Raw genomic sequence first — 12,835 nt, 5'->3', positions numbered from 1 at the left:
GCAGTGTCTGATTGGGTGGATGAGGAAAAAGCAGTGGATATAGTATATCTCGACTTTAAGAAGGCATTTGATAAAGTACCACATCAAAGGTTGTTAGCCAAAGTGAGCGCTTGTGGAGTGGCTGATCAGGTAGCCAATTGGATTGCAAACTGTCTTAGTGGTAGGATGCAAAGAGTGGCTGTGAGGATGTAAGTAGCAGGGTACCTCAGGGATCAGTACTCGGACCAGTACGATTCATTATTTACATCAACAATGTGAACAATGGGGTGAAGAGTAAGCTTTCCAAATTTGCAGATGACACAAAGCTTGGTGGTAAGGTGGATTGCAGATGGGGTGGTGAATAGATACAAGACAGTATTGATACTTGTATGGATTGGGCAAAAGACTGGGAGATGGAATTTAACCTGAGCAAATGTAAGGTGTTGGGGATGGGAAAGAACAATGAAAATAGAGATTACAGGATGCAAGGGGTAATTTTGGAGGGTGTCACACAGGAGAAGGATCTGGGCGTGGTAATAGACACAGGAGGTAAGCAGGTAGCACAATGCCAGGCAGGTATATGTAGTGCAAATAGGGTTTTAGCTTGTTTTCGGAGGGGGATCCTTTTATAAATCAAAAGAGGTGGTGCTAACATTGTACAGGAATTTAGTGAGGGCCACATCTAGAATATTGTGTGCAGTTCTGGTCACCACAGTTCCGGAAGGACATATATGCCAAAGAGAGGGTTCAGGTTGATTCCGGGCCTTGCAGTGGGGCAGATAACAGCAATTTTTGAGAGTAATCGTGCAAATGATGATACAAGCATCAAATTTGGCACATTTGTTCTCCAGGGGATTCTAATCAAATCTGCCTGATTGGCCATTTGAAAATCGAAATTTCGAAAAATTTGAAGAAAAAAAAAAACTTCAAAAAAGTCAAGATCACGAATCAATGTTGGATGCTGGCTGAGATTGGTGAATGTTTCAGAAACATCATCAAAGACGTTCCAAGTCTGCCATGCAGTTTTCTTCCCTTTACCGCGGAAGGCAGACACGACGTCACATCCAGTGAACGCATGGAAGTATGGGATCCCTCCAGCTTTCTCAGGCCCTATTGCAGATTTTTCTACTATCTACTACACTATAGCGAGACTCAGCCTTGCGGAGCGGCTGAAGGAGACAGGGCTTTATACAAGAGAAAGGAGGCGGTTATGTGGAGATATGATAGAGATGCTTAAAATAATGAAAGGTATCGATAAAATAAGTGCAGATGAATTATTCAACAGAGTAGACAGTGATAGGACCAGATGCCTTAACTTGATAGTAAAGAAGAGAGTTAAGATGGTAGCCAAGTAGGGGACTTTCATTCAGAGTAGTTAATACGTGGAATGGCCTCCTGGAAAGGTAGTGGCAACAGAAAAAGTTTAAGTTAGAATTAGATAGGTACCTGGAAGTTATGGAGATAGAGGGGTATGTGGATGTTAAGACTTTCAGGTAGTTTGAGCATTGATGGGTGATTGTGTGCGGAGTGCTGTTGGTGGGAGTCTTGTCAAGGATGGTTGATGGTCAAGGATGGAAGGATGGTCTTGTCAAGAAGGGGGGATGTGTGGTTGATGTGTGTTTTTAGCCAAGCCCATGCCCCCCTCCCCTGAGGGGAAGAAAAGGAAAAGGAAGAAAAAAAAAACTACAACGAAACCCCCCAAAAATAAACAATTTTTTATTGCATTAATTAAAAACATTTTTTTTGCATTTTCTTCCTTGGATCTTGTGTAGATGGGTTGGTGTAGTGTTCGTGCAGGCGTGATGGGCTGAATGGCCTCCACCTGTGTTGGATTTCCTTGTTTTATATATATATATGTATATTGTTACGGCCACGGGTACCGAGTCTATTATGGGGGGGGGGGGGTTATCCCAATTAGTCTTCGGAAGAGCTGGACCTGGGGCCACCACTCACAATTAACTTCGTGGTATGGTGGGTTGCCTTACAACCATGAACGCCAATCAGTTAACCACGAGTTTCAATGTCCACCGTCTAATTTTGCCATTTAACTAGAAGTCACCTGGCTTCCTGAAGGGGGAGCGTGCCCTCGGAAAAGCACGAATCTCATCTTGATGAGGACGGCCGAGCGTTTTAACCGCTGATGCGAGCCGACTATGACAGGTCAATTAGTTTGGCAATTACCTCCCAGTCCATCTTGGTTCAGGCAATGCTGGATCAATGGAAGGAAGGGACAAGCACGGACAGGTTGAAATGTCAACAAGGTATTTATGAATAAGGAAAAAATAAATAAATAACTTTTTATTTCCTTGTGGTGAAAATATGGAAATTCAAATCAATCAAAATAATCTCAAGCAAATAAAGAATTGATCAAGCATTGATAGAAAAACAGACAAAGAGCAGATGCTTATCACTATGTCTTACTTAACGATTAAACACAAACAGGGGTACACAGCACATCATTCGGGGGGAAGAGCAATCCAGTCTCGCTCACCAAGGTGGAAGTCGGCATGCATCAAATAAAACATCCTGAAATGTGTGAGCATGCCTTTATCCGCCGCCAGCGCCCTGCCTTGCTGTGCACCCACTCGCAAACAGTCTTGAACACCAATCGATGCCACGTTGCCACCCCCAGGAACCAGGGACGCCAAGAATCAGGTACACCAAGAGCAGGTCTCGAGCAGAACCAACATTAATGGTCCAAGCATCACCCACCACCAACGGACAGCTGTAAGGAGCTGGTGAGGTGCTGAGAAGCACTGAGAAACTGTAAGGTGCTGAAGTGCTGTGAAGCCATCACCAGCGATCAAGGCTGCAAGGCCCTCACCAACTGTTACAAACTCAACTATCGCCAGCTCACCAACCGTCTGACTGGAGCTGAAAAATGCCGTTGCCCAGCTGTCAACAACTGACACAAACTGTCGCAAAACTCTCAAAGCTGTAAGAAGCCGCAACCAGCTGTCGCCAACTGACTCGAAAAACGGTCCACTCGTCCTTTTTATAGGCGGCCAGTCTGGGCGGAGCCTCAAGCATACTTATCAAAATCCACTGTTGTGGAATTTATAAACAGACTCAGTGTAAATACTATTTCTCAATTTCGCAACACACAAATAATCCACTGTCCACAAGGAAAGTACATTTGATCACAGACCATTTATTACGTGGTACCACGGAGTCCAAAACACTGAGATGTGGTAACATCCACAATGATTTGCACTAAACTAAGCTTACATTTTCCGACATTCATATAAACGCCTTGGAAGGAGTGGAGGGGCCTGGGAGAACAAAGCAAAAGAGAGGGGAGTTTGGTTATGACGACCTACAGCTGGCCTTGGTGAGACTGGTTTCACATGGGAAAGGCATTTTACTGGTCAAACAGTTGTTAAATAAGACACTACAAGCAGACAGTGAGGGAGTGGAGGAGAGGTACAAAGAGAGTGGGAGATAAAACATTAGGTTACAGGTCCTGATAAATATACTTGGTTTAAGACAATGTGATTATATACTTTTCAATACCGAGAAATGAATAACTGAACATGAGGAATTGATTATAATTCATGTATATTAAGCAAGCAGTGAGTACATCAGTAAAAAGAAACAGTGAGTACGTTTAAAAGAAAAGACAACTTGTTTAAAAAGGAATATTTCCCCATCAGTCCCCCCTTTGTTGCCTTCAAGGCAACACAACTCAAGGTTAACTGTTTTGTCAATTGGAAATACATTTCCACGCACGAGTGTGCCCATTTTCCTGGGCAGTCACCTTCCCAACACACATCATAGAGCTCAGTCCCTTTCAGCCTTTCCTGTTGTTTGGAGCAGGTGGCTTCAGGTGGTTGTACAGCTTTTGGACCGGTATCCAGTAAGCCCTTAGGCTGATACAGTAGAGAGCTACCACTTTGGGCTGCACGGCTGATTCAACGCACCTATGCGGGGTTTTGGGAACAAAGCAGATGAATACGGTAGAAGGACAATCCCATAAACATTGAACACACCCATTGTGTTGACTCATGGATTTCCAACTTTAAGTCTGATCTCATCAGAGTCGTAGGACTCGACTTCAGAATCGAAATAGGAAGGTGGCTGTTGGACCACCATTACTTTTCTAGCAGCATTCCTCTTTAAAAAAGAAACAATCAATGTAGGCAATGTGGTCCTGGTGCATTTAACAAGCGCGACAACAATGACAATCCATAATAATCCCACAAAGATCCAGCGTAACAGAGTAGTTCCCCATTCTCTGAAAAAACCCTTCAAACCATCCTTAGGAATAAAGTCCATCCTGAGTAAAATAATCATGAAACTTAGCTCCTTCTTGCTTAATATTGTCAGCTATGCTGGTGATTTGCTCTGAGTTATTGGGGATATATGTGCAACATTCAGATTCAATTACCGCACATGTTCCACCCTGAGCCACGAGGATGAGATCAAGGGCAACTCGGTTTTGCATTGTGACCGCTTGCAGGGTGACCACCTCCGAATTAATACCCACCATACCCAGGGCAGTTTTATTTTCAAGCCACTCGAGCGAGGTGGCCAACTCTGCTAGCCCCATAGACGTTTGCCCTACCCCGTACTGAGGAATGAGAATCATGAAGAACAATTCGGTTGATGTAAAACTCCGTTTACCCCATTTCAAATGCTCAAAAGGTGACATATTTAGCAGGCGCATGTGCGGCACAATGAATGACAAATAACATGATCCGGTCCAGTTTACTGGAAGCCATGGATACCCAGGTCGAAAAACCAGTTAAAACCAGTACACATTTTCAACTGGTCTCTATTGGTTCTAATTGGTCTTTAACTGGTCTCTATTGGTTTCAACTGGTACCAGTTAAATTCAGTCAGAATTCCAATTTCTCAGTTGAAAAAACCAGTAGCTCATATTTGTATCAGTTAAAGTCTTACTGGTTCCAGTTGATACCAGTTGCAATGTACTGGTCCCAGTTGATACCAGTTGCAATGTACTGGTCTCCCAGTTGATACCAGTTACAATGTACTGGTCCCAGTTGATACCAGTTAGTTAAATACAATTGTATTTCAACTGTTAATATATCACTCTACTCCAATTTCCATATTAAAACCAGTAAGAAACCAACTGGCTTTACTGGTACCAGTTGGCTACTGGTTTTCAACTGGTATCAGTTGACCAGTAAGCTACTGGTCTTTACTGGTTTTTTGACCTGGGTAGGCTCATTTTCCGCACACAAAATAGGTATTATTTAAAGCTACTTGTGGCCCCATCGTGTGATTTTTATAGACATAGTTACTGCATTCAGATTTTCCTAACATTATTTCTCTCCATGCCTCTTGCACCAGGCATTGATTCAGTTTTTCCTTTGCTTGTTCCACCACAAAGTATGGAGGTATCTTACTCAAGTTAAAACTTGGCCAAAACCAGTTACTGAAGTTCCGTTGCTGCAGGCAATTCCCGTTCTTATCAGTAACGATGTGGTCGTTCGTGTTATTATCCTGTTCATTCCATTCCTTCCACTTAGCCCAGTATCCACACCACTCACTCAGATCAAATTGTATTGCCAACAGAGGTATCCCGGTAACTGCTGAGTGAGGTATTTTCGTGCAGACCCAGCAATTAGTTTTATTAAAAGCCTTAGTGTGGTTACGAGAAAGAGCCAGAGAAGTATTTGTTCCATGTCGTCCCTGTGTGTGCAAGGGTGCTCAGACACTCCTCTCCAACTCTGTTCTGTTTGAACCCTTACCTGCTTCCACTTCACCCATTAAGCTTCTCCGGTCTCTGGGTGCTTCGTGGTTAGCTCAGCGGGCTTTGTGACAGGCACTTGGCTCGGGAACATACAAATGACTTTGATCACGAGTAGACTTATCGGCCTTACCGACCATGTCCACACTGTACAAACTGCAGCCAGTAGCACAAGTTACCCTGCAATAAAAAGAAACATCAAAGTGATCAGGAAGCAGCGTTCTCCTTGGGCTCCTTCTGGCCACATGCCAGCTTGCAGTGTGTGGCGTGAATACATGTTGCTCTCCCTTTACACTTCACAGCTGTGTGGGTAGTTAGTAGTATCAGGAACGGCCCGCACCACTGTGCTTAAAGAGAGTTCTTTCTTTTGTATATCTTCACATAAACCAGGTCCCCCGGCTTGAAGTTGTGATGAGCAGACGTAGCAGGCTCAGGCGAGGCTTGCTTCACCTGCGCATAGAAGGTCCTCACAGCATGATTCAGGGAGACACAGAAAGCTAGCAACGTGACATCCGTTTGCTGCACATTCATTTCTTTTACAGTTAATGGAGGTAAGTGCGGTAGTCTCATAGATTTTCCCATGAGAATCTCATGTGGAGATAAGCCAGTTTTCCGATTTTCCGTAGATCTCATAGTCATGAGGGCAATGGGCAGTGCATCTGGCCATTTCAATCCAGTCTTTTCACAAATCTTGGCCAGTTTATTCTTTAGAAATCCATTCTGCCTCTATACTGCCCCCGCAGATTGTGGATGGTTAGGGCAGTTGAGGTGTTGCTTGATTTGCAAAACCCGACAAATCTCCTTCACCACTTTGGCTGTAAAATGGGTTCCTGATCGCTAGAGATCCTACAGGGTATCCCAAACCTACAGACAAAATCCTTCATCAACAGTTTAACCACAGTAATGGCATCTGCTCTTCTACAGGGGTAAGCTTCAACCCACTTGGTGAACAAATCTACGATGACCAAAACAAACTCGAATCCACAGCACTTTGGTGGTTGGATGAAATCAATCTGGATATCAACAAATGGCCCAAACGGTTATGGATGGCCGCCTGGGGCCATTTGTACCTCCTTGTTGGATTTTGCTCTTGGCAAACGTGACAGGTCCTACAATACTCTTCTGCAATTGGACTAAAGTCCGGGGCAAACCATTGCTTCCCAATAGAAGCACACATCCCCCCTTTGCTGGTATGCCCGGCCCCATGCGCTAAACCTGCGAGCCAGGGTAGCAGAGCTTTTGGTGGCACCACTCGACCATCAGGTGATCTCCATAGTTTGGATCCATTATCAAATTCACATCCAGCCATTATCCACAAATCCCTTTCTGTAGTACTAACATCTGCTTGTAGAGTGTTCACGTCATCATCCTTCATTCTTTCAGCCTTTCCTGTCCTTTGGAGCAGGTGGCTTCAGGTGGTGGTTGTACAGCATTGCCGGTAGTGTTAATACACATTGTGATACCAATAGGGCATCGGCAGTGGTGGCAGCGGCCTTGGCAGCTACATCTGCCCTCGCATTTCCCCATGAGACATCATCAGATCCGCCCGTGTGGGCATCACATTTGACCACTGCAATTTGGTGAGGCAGAAGTATCGCCTCCAGCAGGTTCGCAATCCATGTTCCATTCTTCACCTGCGCACCTGATGATGTTATAAACCCCCTCTCACGCCAGAGGGCTCAAAATTTGTGTACAGCGCCAAATGCATAGCTGGAATCGGTATAAATTGTCACTATTTGGCCTTTGGCTAGGCAGCATGCAAGAGTAAGGGCGAACAGCTCTGCATGCTGTGCGGAGCAGTTCGCAGCCAATCTTCTTTTTTCGATAACTTTGTGATCAGAGCAAACTGCAGAGCCTGTTAATATAATAGTAATCCATCTGTTGCCCGCGACGATGAACCGTCGACATATAGAATCAACTCAAATTTTGGATTGGTGTGTCTCTCAAATCAGGACGCGGTAGACATGTGTGTACGATCACCTCCTCACAATCATGATGATCTCCCTCCAGTTCTACTGGAAGTAAACTTGCACGATTCAATGGCGGGCACCTTTTAATCATAATGTTCAGTGGAGCTGTGAGTGAGAGTTCATATGTCGTTGCCCGCGAGGCCGACAGGTGTTGTGTTTTTGTTTTTAACAGCACAGTGGTGACTGTGTGCGGCACCTTGAGAATCAAAGTGTGTCCCACGACGAATGGTTCTGTCGCCTGCACTGCAAGCAAAGCGGCTGCCACTGCTCTTAAACAAGATGGGAATCCTTGTGCCACTGGATCCAATTTAGTACTGTAATAGGCGATGGGCCGTAACTTATTTCCGTGCTTCTGAGCCAGCACCAATTGTGCAAAGCCCCGACTCTCATTTGCGTACAAATGGAAAGGTTTTTCAGAGTTCGGTATACCCAAAGCAGGAGCAGAGGACAGCGCTTGCTTGAGTGTCACAAAAGTCTCATCTGCTTCTTGCGTCCAAGTCAGCAGATTGGGTGTGCTCGCTGAATCAATTTCCAGCAGGGGGCGCACTAAGGCCGTATAGTCAGGTATCCACTGCCTGCAATAGCCTGTCGTCCCGAGAAAAGACCTCATCTGTTTAGCGGTACTTGGCTTGGGCAGTTTTAATAATGCAGATATATGCTCCGGAAAGACATGTCTGGTATCTCCCTTCAAATTGTGTCCCAAATATTTTACCTCCTCTTGGCAAAACTGAAATTTGGCTTTTGAGGCTTTGTGTCCCTTCTCTGATAAGGCCCCCAACAGCGTCAAAGTATCTAGTTCACACGCTTCCATCGATGTTGAATAGATAAGCAGGGCGTCAACATATTGGATCAATGTGGATCTGCTGGGAAAAAACTATGTCATCGAGGTCATCTTTTAATGCTCGGGAAAACAAAGTAGGGCTCTCGGTGTATCCTTCTGGAAGCATAGTCCAAGTATAATGTCTTCCTTGATACGTGAACGCAAAAAGGAATTGCGACTCAGGGGCTATCGGTACACTAAAAAAAGCTGAACAAAGATCTATTACAGTGAAATGGGTAGTATTACTTGGGATACTTGCTAGAATGGTAGCTGGAATTGCGACGATGGGGTAGGCGGGGATCGTAGCCTCATTCACCGCCCTCAGGTCCTGTACAAACATCCATGTCGACTTTCGAGGTTTTTGCACGAGTAGGATTGGCGTATTACATTGACTGACTGTGGGAATAATTGTTCCTTGCTTCAATGGTGCTTGCACTATGGGAGCTATCCCTGCTTCCGCTTTTGGGCGCAATGGGTATTGCGGTTTGCGAGGCAGCTTCTTTGATGTATCTATATTGATCTTTACTTGGTGCATGCCTCCAATTCGCCCCACGTCGTTAGCATGTGTTGCCCACAGACAAGTCGGAACCTGATCTAGCAGTCCAGGTAATGTCTCTGACCCCGTTGTTTCTGAGAGATCAACCATCTCAAACACAGCCTATACAGTCCCACCACAGCCTGACCAACAATATCCATCCACCGCAATCTTCCATAGTCCTTTTACGTGGCTAGACCCTACCAAAGTTGCTTCCAATGCCCTTTTTAGATGGGTTACCATGTGCCCTATGTCCGTTGTTTGGTAACCTCTTGCAATCGCTAAGGTAACATGTGGTGTAACACTTTACGGTTGATTCCACAGTTTTGATTGCTCCTGCGTCAGATGCACCTCCAGGCCAATCCCTTGCTTCCCAATCCACATTTTTCCCAATGCAATTAAATGTCAAAACTCTGGTGTGATTTCAAAATTGTTTCCCTCACATAGACGTTATATTTTCCCTTAACGTCGCAATCTGCAATGCAATGTAATCGAGTCTGCACCCTGTTCATGTCAATATGATGCTGACTTACCCAGTCGCACACCTCCGGTACGCTCCTTTTCAAATCGGACATGCACACCTGCAAATGGTTTGATGCTTCACTATCCGTCACAGTCCACTGGTATACATGATTCTCTGTATTTTCCTGCAATAGATTCAGCATAGTTATATGTGATTCGTTAGGCATATCCAAATACACTCCATCGGGGGGGGGGGGGTACATTTCACTGCTCAATTCAGCTTACATAATAGATCTCTTCCCAACAGATCAATTGGCGTGTCAGTAGCCATCAAAAATGCATATTGCGCCGACAAAGGTCCTATCTATACCCGTAGTTGTTCAGACAGTGGGATCGCCATGGCAACGCCTGATACTCCTACAACCTTGACTTCTTCCGATAACGTTGCATTCAGAAAGTCACTTTTCCTGATCGCAGATTTAGTTGACCCTGTGCCCACCAGGCAAGGAATCTCTCGGCCTTCAATTGCCAAAGTTAGTCTCGGTTCATCACGTGGTTTTGAAGTCAGCAACGGTAATTCAGATGAGGTCCCTTCCGTTCTCTGTCATAAAACGAATGGGTTATGGGGCGGAGGTGGTGGAAATGAAGCAGCTTGCTCATCCTGTGGTCCCCATCCATCCTGCTGATGGGAATTTGCACCTCGGTCTTTGTTTGGTTTCACCAGTTGCCTTTCTCCTGCCAATCTGTTCGTACCATAAGTCAGACCATTTCTGCCGTTCGGGCACTCCCTTGCCCAGTGACCTGTTTGCCCACACGCACGACAGACCTCCTTGCACAGGCCTCGGTGTTGTGGTCGGCCACAGTTACGGCTCGGCCCGTGGAAGTGTGCATTATAACTCACATTTCTCTCACTTGCCCATGTTCCTTTCCCATTTACCTGTGTTGGCATCAGTTTCGCCTCCGTCTCAGTTTAACGCTGTTCGATCAATGAACTTCAATGGGTTATATAGGGCATCAGATCCTTCACATCCTTGGATTCCCAGCCGATACACACTCGCTTGACCTCGTTCTGCAATTTTGCTGCCAAACCGCTGATAAATATATGAGCGAATGGGGCACCTTCCTCACATTTTAATCCAGAGTGATGCTGATACACACTCCATAACCGTTCTAGGTAATCCAACAGATCTTTGCGGATGAGCATTGTTTGCACGCTTGTATTTTCCCCCAATCAGTTTTAAGTGGGGCGACTTCTGTCACGGTGTCAATGAGCTTGTTGGCATGTTCTTTGAGCTCCTCTCTGGTTCTGGGCGCTTCACTTGGCCATCCCGCGACTTGTTTCAATTGTCGGAGTAACCCCTCGGGCACAATCAATTCCAACAAAATATTCATGTCCACATAAGTCGGTTGATGGCATTCCACAATCACACACAACTCTCGTTGAAACTTTTGTGGATCCTTTCATACCTTCAGCATCTCATTTGCAATTGCCCTTAACTCGGAACCCCATGGCCGATGTATTGCTTGCACGCCTCCAGACCCGGGGTAATCTCACAATGGGAATGTACCTAAAGGTGCCTCATCGTCTTCCCTCGCAGCCTCCACTGTGGCCTTTCTCAATCGGGTCTGCACTCCGACCCTGTCACCAAGAGGAGCCCTCTCTTGTGGTTGTGTCACAGCAGGTTTCCTCTCAATGCTCTCCGTAATCTCCTCTTTTGGTACTCCTCCAGTGGCTTCTCTTTGATGTGCTTCCTGCCCTGTATCTTCCTCGCCCTCTGCGCCCGCTGCACCCGGTGCGCCCGGTGCTTCGACCTCGAGCGGCGGCACCGTTGGCACTATGTCTGGAATAGGGTCAGGCCACCTATCCGATTCCTCTCCATCATCCTCGAACTTCACAGGGGCTGCTCGCTGTTTCTTTTTCGATTTATTTTCAAGTCTCACAGGCATCTGCATGGTCACCTGGTCCAGCTGACCTCTTAGGTTTAATAGCCATGTTTTCTCGACCCGATCCCTACACTCCTTCATCCAGTCCATATATGCTCTCCAATATACGTGCCTTGAGGTCTTTTTGTCCTTTCCTTTTACCTCCAAAACTTTCCTTCGGTGATTCAAACAGTCACGATCAAAAGTACCATTCTCAGGAAAAGGCAATTTACGATTCATAGTCCACCCGCAGCAATTCACAACGTCTCTCACAGAATCAGGTCCGTATTTATCAAACATATATCTCACGCATGTCCCTCTGCGTGGCCTGGTGCAGGTTGCTTCGGTATACCCAATCTCATCACTCTTTCCAGCAGTATTTCCCATCCTGCAAATCGTTACCAGGTCACAAATACCATGAAATATGCACTTCAATATAACGATAATACAAATGCTGGCCAGCACTGTGAGAAAACAACTATATAGTATTGTTAGTTCGAACCACATTCCCCTCACACACAATCACACTTTACCACACAGCAAGCTGGGCCTCAAACCCCTCTCTTTGCGGAGGTGGGACTCCAACCCCCCCCCCCTTTTGTTTGGCCAGAGGAGAATGGCATTTTCCCCCTCTGCCTTCTGTACTGAGTACAGCACAGTGAGCTGAGTAATGAACTCGCTCAATGTACGGCGGAAACTCAAACTCCCCCTGAAGAGATCCCTGATCTCTGTTAGCCCCGTAGGCTTAAGCGGTCTGGAACTGCAGGATCCCCTCAGGCCTATCAATAAAAATTATCTGACATGTACTTTCCTTTGTTGATGTACATTACCCGCTAAGGACAGGCCCGCCATCAGGGATGGGGCGAATGCTCTCCGCTTACCTTCTAGTCTGCGATGCTCAAGCATTCGCCTTCCCTCCGGACCATGGACTACCTCCAGGGATTTCGTACATCCTAGTCACGGCACCAAATTTGTTGTGCAATTTATAAACAGACTCAGTGTAAATACTTTTACTCAATTTTGCAACACAAATTAATCCAGTCAACAAGGAAAGTACATTTGATCAGAGAACATTTATTACGCGGTACCACGGAGTCGACAACACTGATATGTGGTAACATCCACAATGATTTGCACTAAACTAAGCTTACATTTTCCGATATATATATATATATATATATATATATATATATATATATATATATATATATATATATATATATATATATATATATATATATATAATCTTCCTCTTTCGGCTTGCTCCTGTTAGGGGTTGCCACAACGGATCAACCGTCTCCATTTCACTCTATCCTCCACATCTTCCATTGACACTCCAACCACCCGCATGTCCGCCCTCACCGTATCCATGAACCTCTTCTTTGGCCTTCCTCTTCTCCTCCTGCCTGGCGGCTCTATCTTCAACATCCTTC

At 45.5% G+C, this 12,835-nt stretch overlaps 1 long non-coding RNA gene across 2 annotated transcripts; it reads right to left on the bottom strand.

Annotated features, from left to right (window-relative positions):
* Nucleotides 1–3,110: 3,110 nt before the first annotated feature.
* Nucleotides 3,111–12,390, bottom strand: LOC147021854 (uncharacterized). 2 transcript variants are annotated; one of them, XR_015060965.1, is made up of 4 exons: nt 9,551–12,390; nt 5,986–6,142; nt 5,694–5,872; nt 3,111–3,899 (listed from the first exon to the last, which is right to left on the bottom strand). It is a non-coding gene; the product is annotated as an uncharacterized LOC147021854 (long non-coding RNA). The 2 variants fall into 2 exon arrangements; XR_015060966.1 differs by having other exon boundaries at nt 6,033–6,142.
* Between the last annotated feature and the right edge of the window lie 445 nt (nt 12,391–12,835).

The sequence above is a fragment of the Eptatretus burgeri genome, chromosome 8 (assembly GCF_056783735.1).
Source record: "Eptatretus burgeri isolate ZD-2024b chromosome 8, Ebu_testis_v1, whole genome shotgun sequence".
NCBI lineage: Eukaryota > Metazoa > Chordata > Myxini > Myxiniformes > Myxinidae > Eptatretus > Eptatretus burgeri.
This window is presented reverse-complemented; position numbering and strand designations above follow the sequence as displayed.